Source organism: Dendrobates tinctorius, unplaced genomic scaffold (assembly GCF_039654945.1).
Source record: "Dendrobates tinctorius isolate UK_male_01 unplaced genomic scaffold, ASM3965494v1 ptg000166l, whole genome shotgun sequence".
Taxonomy (NCBI): Eukaryota; Metazoa; Chordata; class Amphibia; order Anura; family Dendrobatidae; genus Dendrobates; species Dendrobates tinctorius.
Genome location: NW_027361833.1, coordinates 848,003 through 865,424, shown reverse-complemented (window position 1 = coordinate 865,424; position 17,422 = coordinate 848,003). Strand labels below are relative to the sequence as shown.

At 40.0% G+C, this 17,422-nt stretch overlaps 1 long non-coding RNA gene across 1 annotated transcript; it reads right to left on the bottom strand.

Moving 5' to 3' along the window:
* Nucleotides 1-255: 255 nt before the first annotated feature.
* On the bottom strand, nucleotides 256-2,383 carry LOC141053614 (uncharacterized). The gene is made up of 3 exons (XR_012221230.1): nucleotides 2,076-2,383; nucleotides 1,529-1,662; nucleotides 256-1,217 (listed from the first exon to the last, which is right to left on the bottom strand). It is a non-coding gene; the product is annotated as an uncharacterized lncRNA (long non-coding RNA).
* Between the last annotated feature and the right edge of the window lie 15,039 nt (nucleotides 2,384-17,422).

Genomic DNA, 17,422 nt, shown 5'->3' with positions numbered 1-17,422 from the left:
TACAAATAATAAATGGGTTCCTAATCATTACTATTAAAAATCTATCAAAACAATGATAAGAAAAAAAGAACTATCACTGCACATGCCGAAGAGAAGAGAACATATGTAATATAACATGGTATCCAAAGATACGTAAGATCACAGAATAACAATCAATAGATTTTTCAGGATGTTACTATATCAAGGCAAATGTTAATTATACAATCGAATACGGATGAAGAATGTACATCTATCACAGTGTAAATAACACTGGATTCTGCATATAAGGATGTTCCTTCGAAATTGAATAAGCACAAAAAAATCAAGCTCAAAAGCACCTGACATATAGTTGGAAACTGTTCGAGATGGTAGCAAAGGCCAAGAATTTTTTAATATCATAAGATATACAGACCTAATCATATATTGGGCCACCTTAGATCCCAAACAGTCCCTCCAATTCAAAGAAAACTGAACCGCTGGTCCAGTATACCAATAGGAGCATTAAAGAGGGCGACAAGTGAATCAGGTCAAGAATATCGATGTAAAGATACTTTATTAAGAACAATCTCCAAAAAATCCATCAAAAAGGATAAAAGGGAAGTAGACAAAATTTATGTCAAAAAGTTTCTCCACAAGTTCCACCCATGAACAAAAAAAGGGGGGGGGGGGTTTGAATGTAGTATAATGAGCCAAAAACCATAGCCCAAGGAGACCCCGTGAATCAATCTGTATATTACCCACAATTACATGACTAGGCTACATTAAGCATATAAAATAACGGCCCTATTTAGCTTACTTGACTATATTTGCATACAAACGGTATAGCCAACACATAGGCAGCATTTAAATAAATAAGTCATGAGTGAGTTTTATTTAGAAAATACATGGAGTGAAGAAATCCTTTCACTTCCAAAAAATTCTCCACAAGTTCCTCCTTCAATGGACAAAAGATGGAGATAAGGGGCATTCTTGTCAATATATGAAAATCCCCACCAGTAATACCAATATATTGATCAACATAATATATAAGGATAAAGAGAAGAAAGCATCCATGAAGGGTAGATGTATACTAAAGGCAAGTCCATATGGTGACAATATGTTCCAAAAAGAGTATCTTGATGGTGCCAATGTGAATGACCAATATTCGCCAAGAGGGCAAGTCCATGTAGAACAAGTGTGTCTCAAGAAGAGTATCCTGATAGTAAAGGGATAAATATCCAATATTAACCCAAAAAGACCTGGAACAGAAAAGAGGGAGAAACCATAAATACCGGTTTATCTTAAAGGGGACAAAAGTCAGTCCCCAGATCGTACATACTGGATCATAATTGTTTATAAAAACCGGTAAAAAGGAGATCCTCATTCAGTCCCATTGGAGCAAGGCTCTGCAAATTATATATCCACTTGGACTCACACTTAAGGAGTTCCAAGGAAATATTACCCCCCCGAATATTGGTCTGTATGGATTCAAGACCCATGACCCTGATACCTTTGCTACAGCCATCATGTTCATTCAAAAAGTGTAGCGCGAGTTGTGTCAAAGTTTTACCTTTTTCTTTATCCACCCTAGCGGTATTAATATTTGAAAGGTGCTGCTGGGTCCTCTTTCTGAGCTCTTGAGTAGTCTGGCCAATATAGATTTTAGGGCACTTGCAGATCAATGCATAAACCAAGTTTCTTGATCTGCAATTGAAGAATGTTTTAGAATAAATCAAAGAGGTCAGAGTGGGAAGAGAAATCCCTTCACTCCCAACTGTCAAGTTACAGATGTTACATCCGCCACAGGCAAAAGTGCCACGTAAGCGTATGCCCCTATTTAAATAGCGTGTAGGCCTCTTGAAGTGACTGTGGCATAAAGAATCCTTGAGTGACCAAGCCTTTCTAGCTATCAAACTTGGTTTCGAAGAAATGTGAGGTGCAAGTCTAGGTTCATTCGCAAGCATTCCCCAGTGCCTGGAAAGAATGCTGCGAATGTCCTGCCACTGATTATTAAAAGTTGTCACCACACCCAAAGGTTTTGAAGTCTGTCTTGTTTGTGGGCATAGAAATTTATCTCGATCACTATCTCTTGCCACCACATATGCTTTAGAAATTACCTTTTTAGGGTATCCTCGATTTTTAAAGCGTCCAGTCAGATCATGCGCTTGTGTCAGAAAATCACGTTGATCAGAACAATTTCTTTTGAGAAGAAAAAATTGTCCTTTAGGAATGCCATTTTTCAAGTGGTCCAGATGAAAGCTTGAATAATGCAAGATACTGTTTGTCGATATAGATTCGTCCTAATATGGGAATCCTCAACCACCATCTTAAGATCCAAAAAATCTGCTACCGATCCGGAAAGGTTGGCTGTAAGACGAATATTTAAGTTATTATCATTTAGATCATTGACAAACTGCTTGCAATCATCTAGTGATCCTGTCCACAATACCAGAATGTCGTTGATGTATCGACACCATCTAAAGACACATTTTTTAAAAATCGGTGGACAGAAAATATGAGTGATCTCCCACCACCCGAGACACAGATTGGCATACGAAGGTGCACAACATGCACCTATCGCAGTCCCAGATACCTGCCTGTAAAAAACACGATCAAACACAAAGAAGTTTTTATCCAAGATGAAATGTAATAGATCCAAAGTGCCAAAGTGAACGAATCTTGTCCACGATTTCCAGTAGAGTGTTGCTCCAGAAAGTAGGGCACCGCCAGGATTCCCAGATCATGCCTAATACAAGTGTACAAAGATTCGACATCAAGGGTTGCCAAAAAGGTATTAGGTGGAACAATTAAATCGTTGAACATGGTCAGCAAATGTGATCAATTTCTCACATAAGAAGCAAGGGAAATCACAATAGATTGCAAAAAGAAATCAACATAAATGGAAGGCCGTTCAAAGATACTCCCGATGCCGGATACAATGGGCCTACCTGGCGGCTCCTGTAGACACTTATGCACCTTGGGCAGCATATAAAATGTAGGGAATTTCGGATGGTGGGTGGTCAAGAAGTCCTTTTCTTTCTTATCAATGAAACCCAATGTGAAAGCAGTCTGAAGGAGTTTCAATTTAAAACAGGGAGTGGGATCAGATGGAAGTACCTGATAACACAAAGAGTTGTTAAGTTGTTTTTTGGCTTCCTTGGTATATAGGTCAACAGGTCAGATGACAACATTGCCACCTTTGTCGGCTTCCCTAATCACCAGATCCCTATTATTGCCCAAATCACAAATGGCCTTTCTTTCTGTCACACTCACATTGTTCTGATAATTGGTCTTTACATCTAGGGATTGAATGCCCCGACACACAGAGTCAAAGAATATCTGGACCACAGGAAAAAGAGACAGGGATGGAGTCGCTTGTGATGGTGTTCTCCCCGTGAAACATTTCCTTAAGGGGGATTTTCTTCCAACAATGCAACAAGATCTCTAAAAATCTGTCTATCTTCCATAGGTAAATTGTCAATAATTGATGGTTGATGATACAGTAGTTTACATGTCAATTATCTGCAAAATAAGTACAGATCTTTGATGAACATAAATTTATCCAACAAATTTGTGGGACAAAAAGACAACCCTCGTTTGAGTACTGATGTTTCAACAGCAGACAACTGATAATCAGATAAGTTGATAATTTGGAGCTTACCTATAACACTAGAAGAGTCAATCAGAGAAGAGGAATTCACAATTGCCATTACCACCTCCGATTCTGTCGGGTATTCCTCTGATACTTGGGAGACCACCATTGGTATCCCGTGGTTTTCCTTCTGGGTTCTCTTTCTTCGCTTCCCCCTCCTACTGCGCTTTCTATATTGCTTTGCTCCGAAGATAAAAAATCGCTGGATTGTGATTCGGCAGCTGTTCGGGTGTCCTTAGCACTACTAATATCCGGGTAAACACGTCTTTTATTACCCTTGTGCACCCACTTATAAGCTTTTCCATTTTTAAAGTCAAGCTGGTCACGTTTAAATTTCTGTTTTTTACCCCCAATAAAGTCCTTCTCATTTTGATCGATGGTGGATTTCAATCTGGCCTGAAAAGGTTCAACCAACAACTTGGTGTCAAATGTATTCAATTTTTGTTCACACACCTTGATTTTCTCCTTGACACTGGCTAGCAAGGAGCAATCGTGTTCAATAAGTAGATTCATAATAATGGAAGAGCATTGGAAGAGACCACTTTTACATGTTTTCTGGAAGGAACAATCAGCTTCCCAAGCGGGGAAAATCTGCATCCTCAGCCCCCTTGGAACCAAGCCAAAGCTTACATATTCTTCAAGGCTCTTTAAATTCCACCATGTTTTTGTAAGAGACTTGTGTAAATTCACCAAGTCTCTAGACAAAGTCTCAAAATCAGTATGTTTTCCCACATCCACAACAGCTGTAGACATTCCTGAACACTCCTCAAAGATACCATGTGCCTGATTACTCCAGGCCGCCTCCCTAGCTGCCAAATCCATAATAGGGACAATGTAAAGTGTGTGCCAACACTCTAAGAAAGAATGGTGAACACAGTTCACCTGAAACCGTTGCTAAATAAGAAAGCTAGAGGGCACCACACACAGGCATACACACAGAGTCTGCACAACAACACTAGTTAATCATAGAGAGAAAAGCTACAGACTATAACCAGGATCACCTGAATAAACAGATATAAATCTTTATTGGATACAAAACAGACATAACCAGAGTTAAAAACATTTAAAAGTCAAAGACATGACAATAACTATACCCTATTTAGCCCACAATAGAGCTAAATAACTCCCCCAAAGTCCAATATTACACATAGGCCGTATCGAGTAACCAATGAGATATAAGACAAAATAGCCAAAGATGTGACAAAAATAAATTTAGAGTACAACCAAGTACAGGCAATTGAATCACAAAGGCTATCACGGCACTTAATCACCTATCTCCCACATGCTGATATAAATCATTCTAATATGACAATAATGAAAAATTTCAGCAACTCAGATCGCCATAGATGGACCTAAATGCCCTGTCAGAAAAGAATAAAGAAAGTGTTCAAAGATATATCAATAAGGTTTACCAATGGTATAAATGCAGAAAGCAACTTAGATTAAAAAGATGCCCATCCCGTCAAGAGGAAAACTGGATGCGATCACATGGGGGTATCAATTGCTGGGGGAGCTTGTGGAGATGCCCGACGCGTGTTCGCCACAACTAGGTGGCTTCGTCAGGGGCAGGTGTTTATGTCAGAACAGTATCCTACAAATAGGGAGCATAATTTAAACAAATAGAATGCAGCTGCATAATTACCACGTCAGTCACATGTCAAAGAGGCGGCGGCGAATCCTTTGAGGAGTCCGGGATAGTGTGTATACAGCACACGTGGACAGGAAATGATTCAGAGAGAACCCGGAAGTAAAAGTAGGGTGCGCGCGCTTTCAAAATACCAAGCACGCAAACCTTCACATTTTCAACGCATGCGCAGTGTAGTCATTTCCAAAACGCGGCCGATAGCGCGGTCAGCGCCTGCACGATCTTGTGCTTACTCCCTGCTACAATAGTATCCACCCCAGGAAATACGTCACCGATTAAGGGTGGAACCATAGCAACAAAAGAAACAAACTGTACAAAACAGAATGATACGAAAAAAACATGATCGTGTAGCGTAGATAAGGCCAGAAGTAATACTAATGTGTTCCTGATGAAAAAATTAAAATATGTGCAAGAAACCTAGATCGTCAATCTTTATCAGTTACAAAGAGAGCGCTTTATACCAAATCCGTGCTTGCAAGGTCAGATCTCTTTGATAGCACAGATCGCAAAATAATCACCACCCATATAGTCATCTGGCCACCTCTCGCCGCACTGGTAGCGGCCCCAAAAATATCACAGATTAGGAGTAGAACCATCACAACAATGCAAACCGCATAACTATATTGTATAGTATAGCAATAACGGTCGCATAGGAGATAAAACTAAATGCCGATAAATTGTTGGTTTAATAGAAGAAAAAGTACAATCCTCAATCTCCGTTTTAAACAGAGCACACATATTTAATGAAAAATTTTTTTTGTTTTCAGCGGGCGTACAAATGCCAACAATCCTAGGGGTACACAAGTAGATGATGAATACACTGTGTAGCGCGCAGGACAAGACCATATTGGCGCATATATAGTCCTATCCTGCACTTAAAGTATCCAGAGCACAAGTGAGTGCCCACTCAGCGCATGCGCAGTTATACAATCTCTCTCTCTTAACTACACACATACATTATCTAGCCGAAAATACGACATTTGTTAAAGAAGACACCAAGATAATACAAACAAATAGTGTGGCAGTGCCACTCACACCATGCTAAAGAAGTTATTGCAATCTTACTGCGCCAACGATACAAATAATAAATGGGTTCCTAATCACTACTATTATAAATCTATCAAAACAATGATAAGAAAAAAAAGAACTATCACTGCACATGCCAAAGAGAAGAGAACATATGTAAATATAACATGGTGTCCAAAGATAAGTAAGATCACAGAATAACCTAATCAATAGATTTTTCAGGATGTTACTATATCAAGGCAAATGTTAATTATACAATCGAATACGGATGAAGAATGTACCTATATCACAGTGTAAATAACACTGGATTCTGCATATAAGGATGTTCCTTCGAAATTGAATAAGCACAAAAAAATCAAGCTCAAAAGCACCTGACATATAGTTGGAAACTGTACGAGATGGTAGCAAAGGCCCGCTGAAAACAAAAAAATTTTTTCATTAAATATGTGTGCTCTGTTTAAAACGGAGATTGATGATTGTACTTTTTCTTCTATTAAACCAACAATTTATCGGCATTTAGTTTTATCTCCTATGCGACCGCTATTGCTATACTATACAATATAGTTATGCGGTTTGCATTGCCGTGATGGTTCTACTCCTAATCTGTGATATTTTTAGGGCCGCTACCAGTGCGGCGAGAGGTGGCCAGATGACTATATGGGTGGTGATTATTTTGCGATCTGTGCTATCAAAGAGATCCGACCACGCAAGCACGGATTTGGTATAAAGAGCTCTCTTTGTAACTGATAAAGATTGCCGATCTAGGTTTCTCGCACATATTTTTATTTTTTCATCAGGAACACATTAGTATTACTTCTGGCCTTATCTACGCTACACGATCATGTATTTTTCGCATCATTCTGTTTTGTACAGTTTGTTTCTTTTGTTGCTATGGTTCCACCCTTAATCGGTGACGTATTTCCTGGGGTGGATACTATTGTAGCAGGGAGTTAGCACAAGATCGTGCAGGCGCTGACCGCGTTATCGGCCGCGTTTCGGAAATGACTACACTGCGCATGCGTTGAATATGTGAAGGTTTGCGTGCTTGGTATTTCGAAAGCGTGCGCACCCTACTTTTACTTCCGGGTTCTATCTGAATTATTTCCTGTCCACGTGTGCTGTATACACACTATCCCGGACTCTTCAAAGGATTCGCCGCCGTCGCCTCTTTGACATGTGACTGACGTGGTAATTATGCAGCTGCATTCTATTTGTTTAAATTATGCTCCCTATTTATAGGATACTGTTCTGACATAACCACCTGCCCCTGACGAAGCCACCTAGTTGTGGCGAACACGCGTCAGGCATCTCCACAAGCTCCCCCAGCAATTGATACCCCCATGTGATCGCATCCAGTTTTCCTCTTGACGGGATGGGCATCTTTTTAATCTAAGTTGCTTTCTGCATTTATACCATTGGTAAACCTTATTGATATATCTTTGGACACTTTCTTTATTCTTTTCTGACAGGGCATTTAGGTCCATCTATGGCGATCTGAGTTTCTGAAATTTTCCATTATTGTCATATTAGAATGATTTATATCAGGATGTGGGAGATAGGTGATTAAGTGCCGTGATAGCCTTTGTGATTCAATTGCCTGTACTTGTTTGTACTCTAAATTTATTTTTGTCACATCTTTGGCTATTTTGTCTTATATCTCATTGGTTACTCGATACGGCCTATGTGTAATATTGGACTTTGGGGGAGTTATTTAGCTCTATTGTGGGCAAAATAGGGTATAGTTATTGTCATGTCTTTGAAGTTTTGAACGTTTTTAACTCTGGTTATGTCTGTTTTGTATCCAATAAAGATTTATATCTGTTTATTCAGGTGATCCTGGTTATAGTCTGTAGCTTTTCTCTCTATGATTAACTAGTGTTGTTGTGCAGACTCTGTGTGTATCCCTGTGTGTGGTGCCCTCTAGCTTTCTTATTTAGCAAATTTTCCAAAATTCCATATGTACATAATGTAGCACTTAACTATTCCTATTTTTTATGGCAGTAATGCAGTTCCAATTTTCTAAATTTACTACTTTTAACATTCCAGAGTGCAGCTTTGTTTTTTCTTAGAAATGTTGTGTTAGCTACCACATGTTCATAGCAAATTCCCGTGACATGTACACTCCTACTTCCATCAGCCTCAGGTGGTTTTAATTAGCTGGTTCCTTCTTGCCCCATAAATTATAGGCTTCTTAGTCCAAGAGAGGTGTCTTTTCAGGACAGGGACCTAACAATAAGATGTGCCTTGTTGGTGGCTGTTGGGCTCATATACTTTGGTTTATTTATGTGGTAAGTACCTTCTTTTTACTGTAAGTTTTCCTATAGCAATGTTGCAGTTCCAATTTTCCAAAATTCCATATGTACATTATGTAGCACTTACCTATTTTCTATGTCAGTAATGCAGTTCCAATTTTCTAGATTTACTATTGTCAATATTCCAGAGTGCAACTTTGTTTTTCCTTAGTAATGCCCACTAACCATCAAATAATACAAACTCCCGATGCAATATAATAATAATGCATCTTGTGTTCTCCCTATAATTCCCCATTGTGTCTCCTTATGAAAATCCACCCCCCTACTGTGCCTCCTTATAATAATTTGCCTGTGCAATAATAATCATGAGCCATTAGTATAAGGGCTCGAGGGATTATTATTATAATATTACATTATTTCTATAGGAGGCCCTATAGCTGTAAGGAGGCAGAGGGGAGCACTATTACTATGGGGAAGTACAGAGAGAACATTATTACTGTGTAGGGGGAACAGAGAGCAGGCACTGTTATGTGGATCACAAAAGGAGAGTAATATTACAGAGCAGACATTTTCACAGTCTAAGGCACTAGTTATGGTTTTTGTAGAGGTGGTTGAATGTGAGGGGACTTGAAAAGCAGTGAGTCATTGATGTTTGTTACATTTTGTAGGGATGAATTATGGATGGATAAGAGGTCATGGTGATCTGGACCGAATGAAAAAGAAAAGGAAAAATGAATGCAACATTCAGTAAGAGCATCACTGGTGAGAACCTGCACAGTATACACATATATGGTCTGTAGAACTGATTTTACCACTATATAGTCACTGTATGGTGGTAATACCAGTCCTAGCACAGAGGTTTTAGTTCAAGAAGCCTCTCATCTATATAGTTTATTTTTATTAAACATGAGTATGTTCTGTAGTGTGTGTGTATTAATATACTTACATAAAGTCACCTTCTTGTCATGGCTCAGTTTGGGGATTCGATCTGCTGACCTCTTGTTGCGTGGTCGATTCCCCTGTCTGCCGATTTTCCCATTTTGGTGTACCCTATCACATTCTGAGTTGGCTTTTATATGTCCACCTTTCGCTGCACGTTCTTGTTGGCTATATGTCTAGGTGCACTTGGGTATAGGAGTTCTAACCCTTCAGCTAAGGGATTACCTTGCATGGTAAACACCAGATGAATTCCTGCAGTGAGTATGTTTGTTTTACATCCTCTTCCTTTCTTCTCTTTAGGTTTCTGGGAGCTTATAATTGTTCTGTTTACCTTTGGCTCGTCTTAGCTTTTCTTTTTTACCCTATATGAATGTTTTTTAATATTCTCAATGTGGGTTTTGCATCATCCTGTACAATTTCCTCTCCTTTTATTGGCAGTGTGTTGCGGCCTCCTCTCTGGTTCCTCAGGAGATACGAGAAACCCCACGATGGCCTCTTAGGGAGCCAGGTCCAAGGTGATGTTTTTGTTTTATGCAGCTAGGGTCTTTCTAGTCTGTACAGGGACCAGTAGGCTTTGGATGCTATTTCCCTCTGTCCCTTTTTTCTGTTACCCATGAGTGTTATGAATGGGTCACCGAGGAGGAAAACTAAACAAGCTAAGTCACAGAAAACCAGAAAGGTTGGTAACTATGCAGATTGCAGACCCCTGATCCTAACCACACAACTAGCAGCAGCCGTGGAGCGTTCCTACAATGAATCTAGGTGCCTCGTCACAGCCGGAGGACTAATTAAGCCTAAAGCAAGAAAAGGGGAAAACTAACTGCCCCAGAGCAGACCCCAAAGGAATAGACAGCCCCCACACATGTATTGACGGTGAAAGAAGATGAAAACACAAACAAAGGCAGGAAAATAGGCTGAGCAAACGATGGGGCCCAAACTAACTAGAAAGGACAGGAAAGGAAAGACACTGTCTGCAATCTGCCCAAAAAACCCTACAAAAATAATGTCCAACACTTCTGATAACAAAATTAACCCTGAAGTCACTAGACTTCTCCCACTAAATCAGCACTCTGAAATATTCTGAGTAAGAGGAATAAGGGGCCAATCTAATAAGGGACAAAAAGCAAATTGGCAAATACAGATAAATAAGAGTGGAAATTCAGCACAGCCCCAGCCGGGGCTGGCTGACCACACAAAAAAACTGAATAGACCAACAAAATCAAGTGTGAACATTAGCAGAAACGCTTAGCTTGAGAAGACTGGAACAGAGCTGAAAACTAAGACCTGAAAAGCCAGAAGGAATCACCAGCACCAGAATAGGGCGTCGGCTGCCTTAAATCCAGTCTAAGATTCCAGAGATCCAATCGTTATCCTCATCATCAGGTGGCAGATCTCTACTAATTAAATCAACCTCACTACCACCTGTTACCACCAGAGGGAGCCCGGAAGGAGAACTCACAACTGGTAGACGAGAAAATGAGTTCACAACACATGTGTGTTACGTTCATAGCACTTCTGTGGGATCCAGTGCCATTCTGGTCCACTTCTCAGTGACGTTGCTGCTTTTCCAACTAGTCAGCTCTCCGGAAGTGGCTTTTACAGTGTAAGCCAATGAAGCCTTGGTCTGATGCTTCTTAGACTTAAATTGTAAAAGCTACTTCTGGGTCACACATAGATTGAGCTGGCTATTCGGAATTGCGGCAACATCACTGAGAAGTGGAGCAGGATGGTGCTGGATCCCAGAGAAGGCGGTGATAGGTGAGTAAATTAATACACTTACACTACATGTACAAATACACACATTTAATTCCTTCAAATCATGACATGTGCCGTACATGTATAGTGCATGTCGGGTCTCCCCCTTTGATGTGGGCTCCGGTGCTGAGCACACAACTTTTCCGGTACAAGTCAGCTGATTTCATCAGCTGACAAATACCCCTAACAGTTGCAAGTAGAATCACGATCCACCCACTGCTGTTGACATGTTAAATGCCGCCAGCAATCTCTGATAACGGCATTTAACATGCTTGCACTGGAAGCGCGCACAATCTCTGACAGCAGCATTTAACATGCTTGCACCGGAAGCGTGTCACAAACCCCGCCCATCAGCACCCGTGTCACATGACCACGGGTCGCCGATGGGTTGACATGACAACCTGGGGTCTGCTTCCCAGCAGTCGGCGCTCATAGCAACTGATCATTTTAGCTGCACACCGCAGGGCTAAAGCTGATTGACTGAAAAATAAAAAAGTTATGGCTCTGGGAAGAAGGTAAGCAAAACACAGAAATGCAATAATGGAAAATGGTCCTGGCGTAAAGGGGTTAATAAAAAAGTGCTTTTTTTAATAACCAGCATGGCGGTATTATTACTACAGCATATGCTAGTGTTATTTATCTGTTATATTGCAATATTGTTATTAGATCTTATATAGTGGTGTTATTGGAAATATAGGAAGCAGTAAATCTTGATTTCCTGCAGGGAGGGTAATTTAGGTTATAGAGACCGTAATCTGAGATGGGTTGGAGCCGGCATGGACCTATGTGCTTTCACGTGCCCTAAATGAATTTTAGTCCCAGTCCGTCCCTGAGAACTATATTATACACTGTTTGTGCTTCCTGTTCATGGTCTGAACAGAGATATAAGGAACACATGAAGTGTAACACCAAGTTGGTTGCAGGCTGTTCTTCGTGGAAAGGAAAGCTTGTAGTACTTTCTATATAACAGAACATACAAATTCATACTAAACATATCTGTAGTACAATTGGGTATAATATGGTCTTAGAGTAGCGTAGTGAGCATGCACTTTTGTCTGCTATATCTGCACATATTTACAAGAAATGACCACAAACCCAAATAGTGAACAACAAATCAATTTGCAAATTAGTAGACTAAAACAAAAAGTTGTAAATTTACAAGATACTGTTTATTAAATGATAAAAACTCAATATATAAAATACAATTTTTTTACATTAACAAAAGGATTCCAGTAAAACAAAATATGATCTGTCACAGTGTATGCATGTGTTCTCTACAGTACATTGTATGTTCTATGTTTTTATTTTATATATACAGTGTGTCCATAAAGTCATGGTGCACTTTTGACCAGTCACTGGAAAGCAACAAAAAAATGATAGAAATGTGAAATCTGCTCCAAATAAAAGAAAAACTCTCCCAGTTTCATACCTATACAGTGCAGTTTGATGTGGGCTCCATTTTGTTACCCTACACACATCCAAACGATAGTGAAGTTCATGCCACACATGGGTAAGGACGTCTGGTGTAACAGTGAATAACGTCTGTGATTCTCTGTTTTAAGTGATTAATGTCGTTGATACATTCAATGTACACATGTTGCTTCACATAAACCCAAAAGTAAAAGTCTAAGGGCATCAGATCTGAGAATCGTGTTGGCCATGGCTTGACAGAACCCCTGCCTATCCACCGCTGGGGGAATGTTCTATCCAGAAACTCACGCACAATGGTGGTGTAGTGTGGAGGAGCGCCGTCCTGTTGAAAGATGACACCTTCTGGAAATTGTGGCACTGCATACAATTCCAATATGTCAAGATATGTGATTGCCATCACAGACTACTCCGCAAAAAAAAAATGGGCCTATCACCTTATCATGCATCAGGCCACACCACATGTTCACTTTCTGGGTGTTACGTTCGTACTCAACGTGGGCATGAGGATGTAAACACATCATCCAATCTTCTGCAAAAATCTTGCATCATTATAGATCTCATGAAGCATATCTGTAGCAAACGTGCATCGCTTGGGTCTATCCGCCGCTTTGACAGCGTGCAACAGCCGCAATTTGAACCCCGTAAAACAGAGACGTTTCTTTAACACCTTATGAACTGTAGTCTTGCTTAGGTGTAATTGACGAGCACACGCACGCACAGATTTTTTAGGGCTCCTTAGGTAGCTATCCCGTATAGCCTCTACAGACTTGTCACTGACTGATGGCCTACCAGAACGGGGTTTCTCCACCAAACTGCCAGTTTCCTTCAACTGCTTATCCCACCGAGTAATGTTATTCCTATGTGGTGGCACTTCGCTATAAATGTTCCGATATTCAAGTAGCACTTTGGTCAGGGATTTTAGACTGGATTTCAGCTCTCTAGGACCTACTGTTCAAGGTATTTGCAAAAAACGAAACACAAAAGCAAATATTAATTTATTAAATATTAATTTACAACCAAACGACTGGACCAATCCGCCCTAAATTTACCGCATAATTAATTTAGGTGCTATGATAGGTTTTAGGCCAGGTTTAAACGCTCTTTCAGCTCTTTAGCACCTACAGTTCTCTACATATTTACAAAAAAAAGAACATGAGAACAAATATAAATTTAAACTTTCCAGGACACCGATATGTAAAACTTCTGCTGATATCAGATATGTTGATTTCACAACAGTAGTAAACAAAGTTCTTAGCCACACACACAAACAATATACAGTCAAACCAAATAAATGCATACAAAACCGCGTGGCTCTACTAATCTATATAATATGTATATTATAATAACAATATATATATACACTCACTGGCCACTTTATTAGGTACACCTGTCCAACTGTGTGTTAAGACTTAATTTCTAATCAGCCAATCACATGGCGGCAACTCAGTGCATTTAGGCATGTAGACATGGTCAAGACAATCTCCTGCAGTTCAAACCGAGCATCAGTATGGGGAAGAAAGGTGATTTGAGTGCCTTTGAACGTGGCATGATTGTTGGTGCCAGAAGGGCTGGTCTGAGAATTTCAGAAACTGCTGATCTACTGGGATTTTCACGCACAACCATCTCTAGGGTTTACAGAGAATGGTCCGAAAAAGAAAAAAAATCCAGTGAGCGGCAGTTCTGTGGCCGGAAATGCCATGTTGATGCCAGAGGTCAGAGGAGAATGGGCAGACTGGTTCGAGCTGATAGAAAGGCAACAGTGACTCAAATTGCCCCCCGTTACAACCAAGGTAGGCAGAAGAGCATCTCTGAACGCACAGTGCGTCGAACTTTGAGGCAGATGGGCTACAGCAGCAGAAGACCACACTGGGTACCACTCCTCTCAGCTAAGAACAGGAAACTGAGGCTACAATTTGCACAAGCTCATCGAAATTGGCCAGTAGAAGATTGGAAAAACGTTGCCTGGTCTGATGAGTCTCGATTTCTGCTGCGACATTCGGATGGTAGGGTCAGAATTTGGCGTAAACAACATGAAAGCATGGATCCATCCTGCCTTGTATCAACGGTTCAGGCTGGTGGTGGTGGTGTCATGGTGTGGGGAATTTTTTCTTGGCACTCTTTGGGCCCCTTGGTACCAATTGAGCATCGTTGCAACGCCACAGCCTACCTGAGTATTGTTGCTGACCATGTCCATCCCTTTATGACCACAATGTACCCAACATCTGATGGCTACTTTCAGCAGGATAATGCGCCATGTCATAAAGCTCGAATCATCTCAGATTGGTTTCTTGAACATGACAATGAGTTCACTGTACTCAAATGGCCTCCTCAGTCACCAGATCTCAATCCAATAGAGCATCTTTGGGATGTGGTGGAACGGGAGATTCGCATCAGGGATGTGCAGCCGACAAATCTGCGCCAACTGTGTGATGCCATCATGTCAATATGGTCCAAAATCTCTGAGGAATGCTTCCAGCACCTTGTTGAATCTCTGCCACGAAGAATTGAGGCAGTTCTGAAGGCAAAAGGGGGTCCAACCCGTTACTAGCATGGTGTACCTAATAAAGTGGCCAGTGAGTGTATATTTATAAACAAAATTACAGGCTTCCCATGGGTCTATTTTGTTCATACACAGTGCTCAGCATAAATGAGTACACCTAAACAGATTTGTAAGAAAGTCTTTCAGAAGCAACATTATGCATGGGATACCATACTACAAAACACTGCCTTAAAAGTGGGCCAGTGATTGCAAACAAGACTTGTTATATTGCCCACCAAAAAGTAATTTTCCTAACAAATTCATTCAAGACCATGTTGCAAAAATGACCGGAGCTCAATGAAAATCTTAGGGAGCAAAGCTAAAGTTTAGACTACAAAATACTAATTAGAAAAAAATTTTCCCACAGGTAAGTCTAAGGCTATGTACTCATGAATCATGATAAAAATTTGCAGCATGGCAGGAAAACTGCTGCTTAAAATATGTGCGATTTTGCTGCGTTTTTTACACACATTTTTGTTGCAGATTTTTCCCCACTCATTAGTATGGGGAAAATTTGTAGCAAAAACGCTGAAAGAATTGACATACTGCAGATATGAATCTGATGCAAATCTGCAAGGAAAAAAATAACCAACATTACATGAGACTTCTTGAACCCTTCAGGTTTTGACAAAACTATGCAGACAAAAATGTGGCAAGCACGCAATGTGTGCACAGACCCTAATTATTCATTATGGGTCTGTGCACTCTGTGTTTTTGTCTGGTTCTTTCTGCACAGTTTTGTCAAAAAAAACTGAAGGATTTCCAAGTAACAGCAAAGTGTATGAGATTCATGGACACATTTTTATTTATTACTTGCAGATTTCATTGAGGAAAAACCTGCAACAAAAAATCATGAAAAAAAATGCAACACAAATGCTGCATAAAATGCACATATTTTTTCTGATGTAGAGGTAAGATTTCTGGGCTGTGTATGAAATTACAAAAACTAGAAGTACAAAAAAAATACATTGTGCTTACAGGGAAACATGGTGGTGGCAGCGTCCTTATGTGGGGGTGCTGCTGGCGCCTATCAGCTACTTTTCATTGATGGTATCATGAATTCACAGATGTAATGCTCTATATTGCAAGAGAAGAAGCTATCATCACTCCATGCCCTTGGTAGACGTCCACTTTTCCAACATTACAATGACCCACAACACATCAAGGCCTGTGTTGCATTGTTGCATTTTTGAAAAATAGGATGAACGAGATTCAGTGGATAAGTATATCTCCTGTATTGACCATGATATTTTCACAATTCACAACCAATGTATTAGTTTCATTAGTTGACACTCAGTAAATTTACACTGAAAATCACTTCTGTCACTTTCAAGTTATTTTAGTGACCATTGTAGGGTTTTCTTATTTACGTATTTCTATTAATTTTGTCCATGTACATAAGCAGATAATATAAAAAGGAAAAATGGAGCAGCACCAAAATGATATAGGTGCAAAGCCATCCTGGCAAGGGCCACGTGGTGTGACCCAAGCCAAAAAGGAAGCTGTGAGGCGATTCAAGCTGCCCAAACCGCAGACAGCATGAATCAGAGCCTGCCTACAAGACAGCAGCCTGGTCTATTGGTATATCACTCTCTGAAATGCTCGAGCATTTCAGAGAAAATATACTTTAAAGATCATTGGGTGCATTTATTATGTTTCATAGTTTCCAACTATGGAATGCTATAAACATTCTATAGTTAGGTATTAATTTCCTAATTGGTATATACTTTCACATTTATTACATTTATTACACATCAATTATGTGTTTTCATTATATGTGGTTACCTTACATGGTCGTTATTTCTGTACTCTTCCCCCTCCATTTTTTTAAATATATTTTAATATGTTTTATGCATGAATTAGATTTTCCTTTTAAACATGTTGTTTTATCATTTGTATATTTCACAATATATACAATTTATAGGTATTTCATACTTTGAAGATCACCTGCAGCAATGCTGGGAAGCTGGGAAGAGCCGAGGATAGAGCCAGAGTAGTCTTGTGTCTGGCAATGGTCCCTGACTAATTTTTCCCATTAAAGCTGCAGGTGATTGACAGGTCTCTCCTTAGGTATACACAATGCAAAAACTTGTCAAGGAGCTGGCCAGAGATGAAGCTTGACTAATCTCATCCCTCACTATGCCTAAACCAAGGGCAGCATGAATTGGCCAACAGGTTTCCTTAAAGGCACAGACAGATAGCCATATAAATTGAACCAAGATCTG